Here is a 15,577-nt window from a genome sequence, read left to right on the forward strand (position 1 = left end):
AATCTGTCCCAAGGTCTCTAAGCTCATCCTGCTCTGCCCAGTCCAGCAGACCGAGGCAGGTGCCAGCCTGCACCTGGAACCAGGCTGTTCCGACCTGGGCCAGCCCTCTGCTGATGCCTGGATTCACGGCACAATGCCCCCACCCCAGGCAGCACAGGCTCCAAGGAGAGGTCCGTGGTGGCCGGTGGGCCCACCTGGTCAGCCTCCTCCTTCAGGGAAGGAGAGGGCATTCACTCATAGTACCGCCCCGACTCTGGAGGGGGAATGAGGCTCTGTCCCATGCCCCAAAGACACAGCAGGGCCCTCTTTAGAAAGTGGCAACTCATCTTTTATAGAAGTGTATTAAAATTATTCACAGATTACACGTGATGTCTGGGATTTGCTCCAAGATAATCCGGGCCCAGGGTGAGGGGACAGAAGTAGGTGATGGATGATAAGACAAGAGTGGCTGAGAGTTGATAACCCGTGAAGCCGGTTACCAATCCATAAGAGGGCATTATAGCGGTCTCACTTCTCAAGCAGCTTCAAAATTTTCCGTAATAAAATATATGGGAAAAGGGGGGAGACTGGTGCCCGGTCCTCCCGTTATTCTACCCCACATTCCCAGTTGTGCCAGCAAGGGATTTAAACACCTACTATCTTCCAGGAAGGAAAAGAGGCGCCTACCCAGATGGGAAACACAATGAGAGACGAACCATGATAAAAATGATAAATCGAAATAATCGTCATCGATAATTAAAAAGTTATAAGCCATCATTTACCTTGCTCATGCTTTTCAAGCTCATTTCTTTTAATATAAAAGCCCATGAGGGACATGGACTCCAGACTTTCTGGAGCCATGGAGGCTGAATGAACTGAAACTATTGCCCTGAGATAATCTTTAAACCTTAAATGAAAAATATCTCCTGAAGCCTTCTGAAACCCAAACAATAGTTTAGTTTAACCAGTAAAGAATGTCTGCCTTGAGCATTGTGCTCTTTTTAAAACTATCTATACAGGATCAAATTGACAAGAGCCACTTGAAAGGTCCAAAGGAAGCTTAGGGGGCAGTGAGTTTATGTTAATGGCGGAGAAACAATTTGGAAAAGGGGGGTGAGAGCGGCTGCACAACTTGAAGAACGTGATCAGTGATCAGTACCACTGAATTGTACATGCAGAAATTGTTAATTCACGTATGTTCTGCTGTGTATTTTCTCAACAATAACAATAACAAAAAAATTAACTAAAAAAAAAAAAAATTCCATGAGGTAAAAGCTACAACTATAAATTCTTAGGTATAACTCTTCAGGACCTTGGATTAGGCAGTGGTTTCTTAGATAGGACACCAACAGCACAAGCAACCAAAAGAAAATAATAGATAAACTGGACTTCATCAAAATAAAAAACGCTTGTGCTTCAAAGGACACCACCAACAAAGTGAAAAGACAACCCACAGAATGGGAGAAAATTTTTGCAAATCATGTATCAGATAACGGACTTTTATCTAGAATATTTAGAGCACTCAATAATAAAAAGATAAATAAGCCAATTAAAAATGGGTAAAGCACTTGAACAGACATATCTCCAAAGAAGACATGAAAACGACCAATAAACACATGAACAGGATGCTCAAAGTCATTAGTCATGATGGAAATGCAATTCAAAACCACAATGAGATACCACCTCGCACCTACTAGGATGGCTCTAAGTCAAAACAAAGCAAAACAGAAAAACAAGTGTTGAAGAGGAAGTGGAGAAACTGGAACCCTCATACATTGCGGTGGGGTGAGGGGGAATGTAAAATAAAGTGGCAAGTTTGGAAAATAGTCTGGCAGTTTCTCAGTTAAACCCAGAGTTACCATATGGCACAGCAATTTCCCTCCTAGGTATACAGACCTAAGAGAATCAAAAACACAGGTCTACACAAAAACGTGTCCCCAAGTGTTCACGGGAGCATTAGTCATAATGTCCAACAAATGAAAAACAACCCACACGTCCATCAACTGATGAATGGAGGAACAAAGTGTGAAGTGTCCATACAGTGGACTATCACTCGGCCAGAGCGTGCGTGTTGCAGTGAACACTCAGCCACCAAAGGAGCTCTGGGGAAGGTCTCCTGGATGAAAGAACTTAAATTACTTCCTTATACCCCAAAACCATTGCTGTGGAGTTGATTCCCACTCATAGCAACTCTGTAGGACAGAGCAGAACTGCGCCATAGGGTTTCCGAGGCTGTAACAAATCTCTATGGAAGCAGACTGCCACATCTTTCTCCTGTGGAGCAGCTGGTGGGTTCAAATGCCAGCCTTTCAGTTAGCAGCTGAGCACTTTAGCCACTGTACCATCAGGGCTCCTTCACCTCCTTATGACTGTTAAAAATTGCTCCCGAGGACGTCCCTGGGAAAGCAGGCGACCTTAGGTTTACTCAGCAAGTTCTCACTTCTCTGGCTCCTCCTGAGAGCGAGGCCCAAGCCCAGACTTTCCACCTGATGACGGCACGAAGGAAGGCTAGCCCTTTAACTGGCTCCCTCAGCTCCAACTGGCGGGTGAAATCCAGGAAGCTTCTGGCTCCTAAAGCCTCGACACCGTGGTGGGAGTCCTGGCAAGATTCCAGGACAAGCTATTACTATTAATAATTATAACAATGACGGTGAGAGCAGCCAACTTTCCCAGGACGCTCACCACGTCCAGGCACCGTTCTGCCCACTCTGCAGGAATTGACACATTCAAACCCTACATCCACCCTGTCAGGTGCAGACTATTATCAGCCCCATTTGACAAACAAAGAAACTGAGGCTCAGAGCACAGGGATACCTCACCCGACTCACTCAGCTGGGATGTGGCCCAGATGTGATTTGAATTCGGCTCTGGGACCAGAAGGAGGTGTGGGAAAGCCTGGCTGAACAAAACGCATCTCCACCCTACCATGGGTTAGGACTACTCAACTGCAATTAAAAAATTTTAAATGTACATTTTGGAAACCCTGGAGGCTTAGTGGTTAACTGCTACGGCTGCTAACCAAAGGGTCGACAGTTCGAATCTGCCAGGTGCTCCTCGGAAGCTCTATGGGGCAGTTCTACTCTGTCCTATAGGGTCGCTATGAGTCGGAATCGACTCGATGGCACTAGGTTTGGTTTTTTGGTTTTATATTAAAAAGGGAAAAGCAAGCTCAGGCTGTTGCAACAGCCAAGCCTAGGCCCTAGGCTCCAGCATACCCCACCTGGCACCAGCACGAAGTCTGCAGCTTTCCTCCCGGGAGGCAGAGACACAGATGGTCAGAACTGGCAAGCACCTAAGGGTCACTTAGTACAGCCCGTCTTTTCAGAGAGAAGTGCGTTCTCCCAGAAGGGAGTGGTAGCCAGCCTAGATCACACAGTGAAGTGCAGGGTGGAGACTCCGGCACCAAAAGCTCTTTCTACCACCCCAAGGCTCACCCTGGTCCACTGTTCCCTGGTGGCGCCAAGGAGCCACCCATAGCTGGAGCAGAGCCTCTACGTCTGTCCCCAACACCGATCAAGATAAACTCACATACACGTAGGAGACGCCTCTTGGGGGTGCAAACAAGAGGCACGATGGGATCCTAGCGTGCACAGAGGCTCTGCAGGCAGATCGCATGGCATGGAGGGACAGCATTTGTAGGCTCCAGAGCAGCACCAGGTCCAGGAGGTGCTGGACACACGGGAGGGCCACAGGGGCCCCTGGATGAAGGAGTGTGCCTATAGGACTCACAGAAAGTAGGGCATGGGAGGGTTCTGCAGGAAGTGAGCCCTCCATCTGTCCTGAGAGGTGAGGTCCAGGCCAGAATGAGGTGTGAGCCATACTGAGCAGTGCTTCCTCTCGACAGACCATCAAAGCTGGAAGTCAGCCATTGTGGACGGACATGAAAGCACCCATGAAAGCAGCGGAGGCCAAACTGCCCCCAGGCAAAGCCTTCCTGGCACCTCCCAGGACATCCACCTGTTCACTACAGCTTAGAGAAAACCATGGACAGTTCAGGCAATCCAGGTTAGGCCTGGACACCTTGGTGGAACAGAATGTGCTGGGGAGCTGGCCATGGAGCTAAGTGAAACCCCAGGGACTACAGCTGTTCAAGAATCACAGGGTGAGGGTCTAAGAGGCAGCCAGGTCTCCAGCAAAGGGCTGTGCCTGGAGCGTCACACAGCTAAACCTTGGAAGTGGGCTCCCCAGAGCCTAGAGAAGGCTATAGCAGCATCTGGTACATACCAGTGTCGGGGGCACCAAGTCCAGCCACATAAGGGTGACATTCAAAGCCTACAGTGGAGTTGTGCAGTGCACAACCTATGTAATAGGTTTTGCCTTCCAATCACTGCCAGACCACCTGTTCCAGCCCAACCCCACCTGGCCAGCCTATTCCCAGCACAGGGACCTTGAGGCAACAGGCAGGGGCAGGGGCAGGGGCAGGGGCAGGGGCAGGGGCAGGGGCAGGGGCAGGGGCAAGTGCGAGAACTGCTCTTAACTTTATGTGAAAGTCACTTAAGCTATTTGTGTCTCAGTTTTCCCATCTGCAAAATGAGGGGGGGAGTCACAACAACTCATTTATAGCATCCTCTCTGACTCTTAAGTTCTACGATTAATTCTGTGATGTAATGAACAAACAAAAAAAAAGGTCTTAGGCCCCTGAGCTGAAAGCCTGCTACCCCAGGCCCAGGACATCCAAATATGTGAGCCCAGCCCTGCTGCCCTTGGAGCACCCACAGCTCAGGGTCCCCACCTCCTGCAGACCACGGAGACCCCTGCCTGCCAGATGGAGGGAGGAGGGCAGCACACCACCATAGCCTGACACTGGCTCCGCAGCTCCACAGCACGGATGGACGCCCATTCACCAGCCCAAGCTGGACCACAGCCGTGCTGCTGTCCCGTGCCGTCAGTAGACATTTCTTCTCTACTTTTCCAGATTTGGAGCCCTGGTGGTGCAGCAGTTAGGAACTCAGCTGCTAACCAAAAGGTGGGTAGTTCAAATCCACCAACTGCTCCTTGGAAACCCTATGGGGCAGTTCTACTCTGTCCTATAGGTTTGCTATGAGTTGGAATCAACTTGACAGCAAAGGGTTTTTCTAGATTCAGCCCTGGTATGCAGAGGGTGTTTTCTCACTCATGGCCTCTTTTCTAATTCTTCTCAAGTGGCTCCCTGGGGAGCTGAGCCTTCCTCAGCAGACATCTTGGTCTTAGCCAGCCCTTGTTTGTATTCTGGAGAGATCTCCAGTGTCTGAGCACTCAGCCCGAGGCCTCCCAGAGAATCAGAGACCAAGAGAGTGATAGCCCCAAGAAGGGGGGTAACCATTCAGCTGCAGAACAGCCCCATTCTGCGCCGCCTCCCCCTTCCCCGCACTGGGGGCTCCTAAGCAGCAGGTGTGGTACGGAGCCCTGGGAGAGGTGTGAGGACAACTGACGGCACAGCAGGGAGTGATGACATATGAGGACACACCAGCCGGGGGTGGGGGGAAAAACCCAGCGTGGGAGGGGTGGGAAGGGAGGGTTTCCCCAGGCCAGTGACGCTGAGTCACCAGGGGCCACGGGAGTCCGCAGGAAGAGAAACGACATTCCAAGCAGAGGGGGAGGGACAGCGACAGCAAAGGCATGGGGCAGGGAGCCCAGTGCCCCGGGACCCGCCAGGACTGCCTCAGTGGGGAAGGGGACATTAAGACAGAGGCAGGAGAGACATCAGGAAAAGAACAGCTAAGGAGCTTGGACTTGATCCTAGAACAATAGGGTCCCCAGCCAGGGAGTGATGGGGCCAACTTTAAGTTTGGGAGAGCTGTCCAGAAGCCTGCAAGGCCAAGGGACCGAGCTCAGAATGGACGAGGCCTTGGCAGCGTGTACTGGACTCTAATCTTCAGGAAGGACTCATGTACCTCCTGGGCCTTTGACACAACCTGCAAAATCAAATCTCCATGATTTCGTAGAGCTGGCGAAAAACAAATCAAGAGGTAATTTGTCCCTGGAGTCCCTGGGTGGTACGAATGGTCAGGCTGCTTGGCTGCTAACTGAAAGGCTCAAGGCTCAAGTCTATCCAGGGGTGCCTCAGAAGAAAGACCTGGTGATTTGCATCTGAAAAATCAGCCACTGAAAGCCCTATGCAGCACAGCTCTTCTCGGGCACACGTGGGGTCGTCATGGGCTGAAGTCAACAGACACAGATGGGGTCGTCATGGGTTGAAGTCAGCGGACACACATGGGGTCGTCATGGGTTGAAGTCAAAGGACACACATGGGGTCGTCATGGGTTGAAGTCAACGGACACACATGGGGTCGTCATGGGTTGAAGTCAACGGACACACATGGGGTCGTCATGGGTTGAAGTCAACGGACACACATGGGGTCGTCATGGGCTGAAGTCAACGGACACACATGGGGTCGTCATGGGTTGAAGTCAACGGACACAGATGGGGTCGTCATGGGCTGAAGTCAACGGACACACATAGGGTCGTCATGGGTTGAAGTCAACGGACACACATGGGGTCGTCATGGGTTGAAGTCAACGCAATGGTAACTGGTACTGGCACTAATTCACCCCAGACCAATTCATTCTTCAGGCCTGTTATTCAAATCTGCGACTCAGACAGGGATGGTCAGGCCCTTATAGCACAGGAAGCGTCAAGGATGAAAGGCGAGATGTGAGCCCACAACCATTGGTCTGGAATGAGGTGGCCTGGGCTCAGTTCCAGACCTCCCACAGACAGGTCGTGTGAGCCGACGCTGCCCTGCCCAAAGCCACGAGTGTCCTAGCAGCAAAATCAAGAGGCAGGAGAAGGACAGTGCCAGGATGCTGGCCCCCTCCGGCACGCAGTGCCTCTGTGCCAAAATAAACTGCAGGGGAAACGGACCAGGACTTGCTGGGTGGGAGCGGAGCCGGTACAACTTTAACGGAGGGAAATTTGGCAATAGCCAAAATTAAACACATACTAACTCAGCATGTCTAATCTACAGAATTCCCCACCCGCGCATACAGAGACATACGTACAAGGGTGTTTACCGAGGCATGTTTCCAAAGCACGGCTGGAAATGTCCGAAACGTCTGTTAGCAGAGAACGGTTAAGTAAAGAAGACCAGGCCATTTAACAGAATACTAAACCAGCTGCTGTCAAGTCAGCGCTGACTCGGGGCGACCCCATGTGTGTCAGAGTGAACTCTGCCCACAGGGTTGTCAGTGGGTGATTTTTTTCAAAAGTAGATGGCCAGATCTTTCTTCCAAAGTGCCTTGGGTGGATTTGAACCTCCAACCTTTCAGTTAGCAGCCAAGCAGGTTATCCATTAGCACCACCCAGAGGCTTTGAACAGAATATCATGCCGCCATTAAAAAAAAAAAACAAAAACATGCAGCCTGCATGCACCGATACAAAATCCTTCCCAAAAAACCTGGGATAGAATAATAGTCTGCACTGGGGAGGGAAGGCTGCCCGTATTCATGTACACTGAACCCTCTGGAAAGGCTCTAAGGCCACTGGTCCCAATGTCTGCTCACCCAAGAGGAGGACTGGGTTCTTGGGCCACACCCTACGCAGGTATCAACTGCTACAGAAATGAATTAATCAAGATGGATAAGAACCAAGCCAAGATGACATCTATGGAATCAACCAGAATCTGAGTCACTGTGCAGATGGGTAAAACGCTAAGGGAGAGCTCTGGAACGTTCAGGAAGGGCAGAGAACGTCTGGGAGAGGAATCCGACAACAAGCCCCAACCCTTCCATGGTGGAACAGAACGGTCACGAGTGAGGGGCTCAGAATGGACCAGGTGAGGTCGTAGCACCCAGGCTCAGCCTCCAGACTGCACTGCACCTGACCTCTGCCTCTGGCGGGGACAGAGAGAATCCCCTTTCCAGATGAAGGGGGAGGTGCTGAGAGGGCTGCCTGAGCACCCAGATAGACCACAGGGTCCATGTATATGGTACACACCCCTCCCTGGCACGTCTCCCCAAGGTCTTTTGGCCACAGGCACCCCCACCCAAAAGCGGATGCCACTACAACTGTCCACCTGGGTCGCTGAGCACAGGTCTGCTTTCCACTCCCTCGGTGGCCGGAGGTGTTGCAGTGCCACACCTCACTGGGGCCACCCGTTGGGCAATGTGAGCCATGGTGGGAGAAACCGGGGTTCTGTGGGGGAGAAACCCTGTTGTTCACAGCGTTGGCAGCACCGTCTGTGAGAAAACGCCACTCCAGTTAAAACGCAACTCTGAAAGCTGTGGCAGAGGGCTGAGACGTTGACTGCTTTACGATCTTCAGATAGCAAATGCCTTCTCACCCTCTTTCCCACTGAACACAGTACCTGGCTTCCTGTCCTCAGGTCTCAGGACTAAACTTGTAAGCATCCTCCATCTCCCATCAGAGGAGGATGCAGGGCCCCCGCCGAGGCTCTTCATCTGACAGACAGCCTGGGGGCTGCCCTCTGTCCCAACACACAGCACCTGTCTGGACTTGGGTGACCAGGGAGAGGCCCAGAGACCAAATAGCCCGGGGCTAGGAAAGGGACAGGAGGGCTGTGTCCTTGTCAGGAGAAGGTGGCTCCTCAGCAGGCTGAGATGAAGCCAGGACAGGCAGGATCCCCACTCACGGAAGCACAGTCAGGGTTGGGGGGTGGAAGGCAGTCATAGGGGTCATCTGGCCCAACCACCTCAGCTACAGCTGAGAAGGGTGAGGCTGAGAACGGGCCACCTGGCCCAAGGTCACAAGAATCCGGTCCCACCCCTTCTAGGGGCCCCCTTGCTCCTTCCCAGGACCCATCTTAACTATTTCTTGCCTTCTTCACACACCTGTTCATGTGAGCCTACAGAGCTGCCCCTCCCCTGTACAAAATTCCCAGCAGTTTCCTGTCCCCTGGATCTAGGCCTAAGGCGCCATGTCCAACTCAGCCCTGCCACCTCCCACCCCACCCTGACACCAGCCCTCAGCCAGAGTCCCGGTTCCCAGAACATGTCCTCATGCCTCATTCTGTCCATCCGAGGACCTAGGTCAACAGAGGCCCAGCACATGGTCCACCTAACTAGCTCTACTCTTGCCAGGTGAGGTGGCTTTATGATTTTTTACATGAAGTCAAAGGAAACCACACTGGGTTTTATCGTGGGCATGCAGCCCACATGGGCAGAGCAGAAGCATGTCATAAAATCATGCCCCCCAAACAAACCAGGAGAAGAAATGAAAGGAGGGTCCTTCCGGGTGTTACTGAAGTGAAGGAACCCATGAGATTGTAGACTGGTGTGGGGGAAGAGATGCCAACCTCTAAAACCCAAAGATACTGGCCTGAGGCTTCCGTGTCCACCCACCTAAGCTCTCTACACTGATGACTAGATCTCATAGGAAATGGAATGGTTCTCAGCAGGGGACATCTGGCAATGACTGGAGACATTTTTGGTTGTCACAACTCAGGAGGAAGGGAATGTTATGGCAACTAGTGAGTAGGGGCCAAGAAAGCTGCTAAACATCTGACAATGCAAGAGACAGCCCCCCATCACAAAGAACTACCTGGCTCAAAACGTCCACAGTGCGAAGGGTGAGAAACCCTGAAATAACGTGGATAAAAAGTGCTTTCTATAATTTTGCAGAAGTGTATGATTAAGAGCCGTTAATATTTCTAAAGCTCAAAACACCGCAAACTCTGTACTACAAAGCAGTGACTGTCCACACACAAGGAGAGGGCCCCAGAGTGCCAGGCCACCAGCCTGACCCTCTCCCCCCACTGAGCCACTGGGGCTCCACACAGTCCAGCTCTGTTCCTGGTTGGTAATAGGGTCATAAAGTCGTGGGGTCTGCCTGGGGTCCCGGGTGTCCTCTCCACACGGGAAAGATCCTTAAACAGCTAATGGCACTAAATGTCACCAACTTTCCTGGAGCAGAAAGGGCGATTCATGGGTGCTGCCCGCCAGGCTCGGCCAACAATGGTCAGACTGTACAGCTGTCCCCGCCACAAGAGGAGTGGCCTCGTGACCCAGGGCAGCAGCGATCACGAGGCTGACCTCACGGTCGCCCTGCTCCTCGGGCCAGGGCTGCCCGGATATGCCAGCTCTGCCTCCCGTGGTGTCTGCAGGCCCAGGTTTCATTACTGGTGGCATCTGCTGCTCGGAGGCAATCCCAGGATGGTGACCCCATGCACCCCGAGTCCCATCGGCTGCCGGCCAAAGCCCCACTGAGGCACATCTGCAAGACGCATGAGTTACAGTCCTGGCTCAGCCACTTCCTATCTGTACGACCCTGGGAACGTTACTTAGCTTCCTTGGGCCTCAGTTTTCCCACCTGAAAATGGGGGAAGTTATTCCATTTTTTAAAAGGGCTGGCATGGAGACAAAATGGCATGAGACAGGTGAAGTGTCCAATGCAGAGCGGGGCACATGAGACGTGTGTGCTCGGAGGGCTTCCTGCCCACCCGCCCCCCGAGGCACCTCCCATTCTGTGCCCCCTAAACACACAGAAGCTCGCTTAGATTTTCTGGTGATTTGACTTTTAACAGGCTTAGATGCTGCCCTCCTCATCAGATTAGAAAGCGGAGAACGGTAACTTTTGTTTCACCTACTTTCTCTCCACCCCTACAGCTTCCGGCATCACAGCTAACACACAAGCACCACAGCACCACAAACTGACAGACAGGCGGTGAATGAGGGAGCTTACTTATCATCTTTTTTTTAAGAAGAGAAGGGAGCTGAAGGGCTGCTGGATTTTGTTCATCCATATCTGGTGCCCTTCGCTGGAGGGTGATCTCACTTCCCTGGCCCCTTGTAGTCAGTGGTGGCCAGTGAAATTTATAGAGTCCGTGACATGTGTCACTTTGGGGCAGAAACTAAGAGCCACATGCGCTTTGCTGCCCTCCCTCTGCACGATGCCCTGTCAGCGTTGCTCCATCATCGAGGGACCCAGACACACAGCAGAGCAGCAGCCAGCCCTCCGTGGGCACGCGGCACCGGCTCCTGTGGGCTGGGTAAGGCCACTGAGGTCTGGGAGCTGACTGTTACTGCAGCGTGGCCCAGCCTGGCCTGGTCAGTTAAAGCAGGGAGGGCCTTGAAGCCATCTCACCCAGCATCCTCAGGAGGAAACTGGTGCCTGCCATCGCAGCCAGCAAGAGGCCAGTCACACTCCATCTCGAGTCCTGTCCCTGAACGTGCCTGCTCCTCTTCCCAGCCAGGCCCCAGCAGCTGACCTCCTCTCTCCCCCAGGGTCACCACAGCTGGTACCAAGTGCAGACAAAGATCTGAGGGCTCCACACGTCAGCACACGGAGCCCTTCACTTTTAATCGTAAGAGCGATTAAAAAACCAGCTACCGTCCAGTCGACTCTGCTCATGACGATCCCATGTGTGCTCCATAGCATTTTCAGTGGCTGATCTTTGAGACAGAGATCGTCAGGCCTTTCTTTCGGGGTGCCTCTGGGTGGATTTGAATTTCCAACCCTTCAGTTAGCGGCTGCGCACTTAACTGGCTGCACCGCCCAGGAGGTCCTAGAGACGATTACCACCCCATTTCACAGGCAAGGGAACTGAGGCACAGGGAGGCTGGGAGACTTGCCCAAGGTCAACCAGCAGACAGTGGTAGGAGCTTCAACGTGGAGCCAGGCAATGTGGCTGCAATATTAGTGTTCTGAACCACTCTGCTGCAGAGGCTCCAAGAGCCCAGGGGAAGCAAAAGGCAAATCTGTGGGCTCTAGACATTTCCACATAAATTATAAAGGGGCGAGGGATGGCATGTGTGTTCTTCCTGTATCTGTGAGGGCCAAGAGCAAGCTCCCCTCCCGCTCCAGCCACAGTCAGCTGGCAGGGACCCACAGGTGGGTGGTGGCCTGCTCTGGATGGGCCTGTGCATGCTGGGAAAGGCCCGTGCTGTGCAGAGGCCACCTGTCACAGTGGCTGAGCGAGAGGAAACTCAGGACCACAGGGCACCTGGGGGTGAGGGTCCTGCTAAGCATCCGATATCATCTCAGGAACACCTGGCCCCTCTGTGCCCATGACCAAACAGAGTCCACACCCTGTACAGAGTCATCTGGCACTGGCAACCAACCCTTCTAAGCTGGGCCTCTCTCAACCCAGTTATATCTCCTATCACTCCCCACATCTGCAAAATCAAGTCCAAGCTCCACAGCTGGGCATGGAGAGCCCCTGAAATCTGGTACTGATGTTCCAACACCCCAAGGCAGCCCCCCCATACCCATTAGGCAGTGCTATCTATCTGATGAACCCCCAGGCCTTCCCCCTCCACTGACCTGCTGTGGCCCTACACAGGCTCGCCCTGCAGGGGGCCAGTGCCCACCATATCCCTCTACTTAGCACACATGTCAGGCACACTTCTTCTCTGCGAGCACCAAGGATACCAGCTGTGCTTGAAGCCAACCCCCAAGTGAAGAGACCATCTATCAGGTGCCATCGAGTTGGTTCTGACTCATAGCGACCGTATGCACAACAGAAGGAAACACTGCCTGGTCCTGCACCACCCTCACGATCGTTGTTATGCTTGTGCTTATTGTTGCAGGCACTGTGTCAATCCATCTTGCTGAGGGTTTTCCTCATTTTCGCTGACCCTCTACCAAGCATGATGTCCTTCTCCAGGGACTAGTCCCAGCCAGGTCGTGCTGTGGTCCAATCTCATCCCTCCAGGGGCAATTCCTGGTCTGCCTGTGGGCCTCCCCTCCTTGGCTGGGAGGTTTCACCTGGAACCCCAGCACCTGGACAGAGCTCAGTGCTGCTGTGGAGAAGATGCTCCCTGTGGGATGTGTTCAGATCGGGGGGGCAAGGGCCATTTGGGGGACAATTATCGCCCTTCTAGCTAATTAAGGCGGGGTAAAGGGGCATTCATTCAGGCTCAAAGCTCCTTCTTCTAAGCCCAGTTAGGGGAAAACCCCAGGACAATCCACTTGACTGTTCCGTGGGCCTGCTGGAAGCAACCACGGCAGCCCTTTCGGGCAATCCTGGGGCTGAATGGGCAGCAAAGGGGCAGGGCCACACCGATGTCACAGCGAGAAGGGCGTGCTGCTCCCGAGGAAACTATTTGAGAGGCCAGATGGTTCCTGGGGCCGCTGAGCACTGGGGCAGGGATCCCCTCACGTGCAGCCCCTGCCTGCGCCAGCACGGCTCACCGCGTGGCGAGGTCCCAGGACCTTTGTCCGGTCTGTTCACTGATAAGCAAGTCTCGGGCACAGCCGCAAAGGCACCAGGCTGCTGGCTCCACATGAACCTTGGAGCAGAAAAACAACTGAATCATCTCGAGGATTCTCCAAGCCAAGGCATTTTGAGGCCAATCAAAAAAAAACCTTAAGGGGGGGAGGTAGTTTCTATGACAACCAGCTTTAACGATCTACAGTAAGCAGGGGACTACACCCTCCAACCCGTCCACAAGGACAGCCGAGAAAGGCACAAGCTCTCAGCTCTGAGAATTCCTTTCCATCCCTGGAGCCTGGAGGTTATTGGAAGAATGCTGGGGAGAGAATCCCACGGGCGGAATGTTCTAGAGCTGTCAGGAATATCTCAGATACTCATTTTTCTCAACCAGCATGACACCAAACCACCTCCCCAGGGGCCCGAGTATTGCTTTTGGAGAAGGTCCTTCAAATGGAGCCCCTTCTGCAGCAAACCACCTCTGTCCTGCTTTACTGCCACACAGCAAACCCAAGGGATGACAGCTTTGCAAACCCAAGCCCTGAGAGCTCTGTCTTCTGCCTGGCTAGTTTCTGGCTGTGTGGCCCCGTCCCCCCCGCAACCCAGGCCCATGCCACTTTGTGAATCTCTCAAGAGCAAATATTAAAACAGGATGTTTAAAACAGCAGGACTGGCCCGAGATGGAGGCGGGTCAGCCTCCTTCTTGTCAGCCTCCTTCTTGTCTGCCTGCCAAAGACCTGGATGCGAATACCCATTATTTTATGCACAAGCGAGAGGACCAGGTCTGCAGCACCAGGCCTGGGGGCAGGAGGGAGGCCTGCACTGAGCTGAGAGGTCTCTGCCCTGCCCCACCACCCCCATCTCTTCCCCACCCCAACCCCCATGCCTTGGTCCTTCTCCAAGTCTCCTTCGTTTGACTGCTCTTTTCCTGGGGCCTCTAGAAAGCACGGTCTGTCACCCTTTTCCCTAAAGGATTGTTCTCTTCACAAGGAAGGAAACGTCCTGGCCTTATCAGACATCCGGCTTTAGCTTGAGGCACTGGCTGCAGTGAAAACTTACCCCAAACTTGGAGGCTGTAAGGTTATGCTGAGGTCACCTTGGCCATCCCCCACCCGCCCCGGTGGAGGGCCACGTTTGTGTGTGCCCTGGGCTGGGACAGATTCCAGGGACCCACCCAGAAGTACATCAGGGCTGGAATCCTGCAGCCGCACGTCCCACGCCTCACCTGGCAAGCTCACGTGCGCTCTCTCTTTTCTCTCTCTTGCTGAGATGCTTTAAGGCCAAGAACATGGACACTGGGGACCCATTTGTCCTCCACTGCTCAGCACTTTCCTGCCCTGGGCTGCGTGTGTGTGTACTTGGCTGCTCTGGCATACAGTAGGAACTCAATAAATATTATATCTACCATGTCCCGGGCATCTGCTGGGGGCACACACACACTAGGTTAAGACGCTACATGACTGTGTCACTTTCTCCCTCTAACAGCTGTATGAGGCTTTCCTATTATTAGCACCACTTTACAGATGAGAACACTGATGCTCCATGGGGTCAGGGATGAGCCTCAATACGCCTTCCCCATGGTTTCCAGCCCTGTAAAAACAGCCCAGCAAGCGTCAAGGACTTCAAGCCACAGGCAAGGCAGAGGCCCTGGAGTGCATGCTATGGGGACAGCTCCCAGGGGCAAGGATAGCCATAAGCAGGCTGCAACTGCCTCTGGGGAAGCGGAAATGTGTGTGGGGGGGGGTGGGGGGCGGTGAGCTGAGTGAGAGCCACAGGGACCCTAGGGAGGCCGAGCACAGTCAGCAGGACGGCTACTGTGCGCTGAGGAGGTGAGCCCACGTCCCCTTTGTCCTGATAGAGGAAAACAGGACGTCAACCCTCTAATTACTGCACTCTGGAAAGTGCTGGCTCAAGCACCCCCTCCCCCAGGAAGGCCTTCAGGATGCTCCACATGGTGTCAGCCACATTTTCATTGATAATATGGCTTTGTTTTTCATGACCCTAGGGTTGCTTCCCAGGGGACTGAATCCCGTTCTTGTCCACAGCAGGGAAGACACAGGGCAGGCAGCGGCAGCCAAAGAAGCAGCCACTCAAGGACAAACGCCCAGGGGGGTCAGGACTGGGGGCTGGTGGGAGATAGGGCTGGAAGGAGTGGACAGCTGAGGGGACATGGCTGGTATCAGCATCCTGAGACACCTGAAGCCACACTCAGAGGCGTGCACACAGGGTCCAGCAATGGCCTGCACTGAGACCACGCTGCAGGGTCAGGGCAAGTGGCTACTCTATCTCAAAGGCCCTCGAGCCCCCTTCTCCCCAGTGCTAACTCAGCTGCTGGTCATGACCATGTGTGTCTATGCTGAGGATCCAGACGCCACAGCTGCACTCAGTAAACAATGTCTGCCAGGTGGGGTGGCGGCACCAACCATGCCCTAGTTCAACCCCCATTTCACACCCAAGGTGAGGAGGCCCTGAGGAAAGCACCTGCCCACCAGCTCCTGTCTAGTCGGAGTC

At 53.4% G+C, this 15,577-nt stretch overlaps 1 protein-coding gene across 3 annotated transcripts in view; it reads right to left on the reverse strand.

Annotated features, from left to right (window-relative positions):
• ITPK1 (inositol-tetrakisphosphate 1-kinase) overlaps window positions 1-15,577 on the reverse strand; it is a 183,811-nt gene that overhangs the window by 58,342 nt on the left and 109,892 nt on the right. The window lies entirely within an intron of this gene.

Source organism: Elephas maximus, chromosome 10 (genome assembly GCF_024166365.1).
Source record: "Elephas maximus indicus isolate mEleMax1 chromosome 10, mEleMax1 primary haplotype, whole genome shotgun sequence".
Classification (NCBI taxonomy): domain Eukaryota; kingdom Metazoa; phylum Chordata; class Mammalia; order Proboscidea; family Elephantidae; genus Elephas; species Elephas maximus.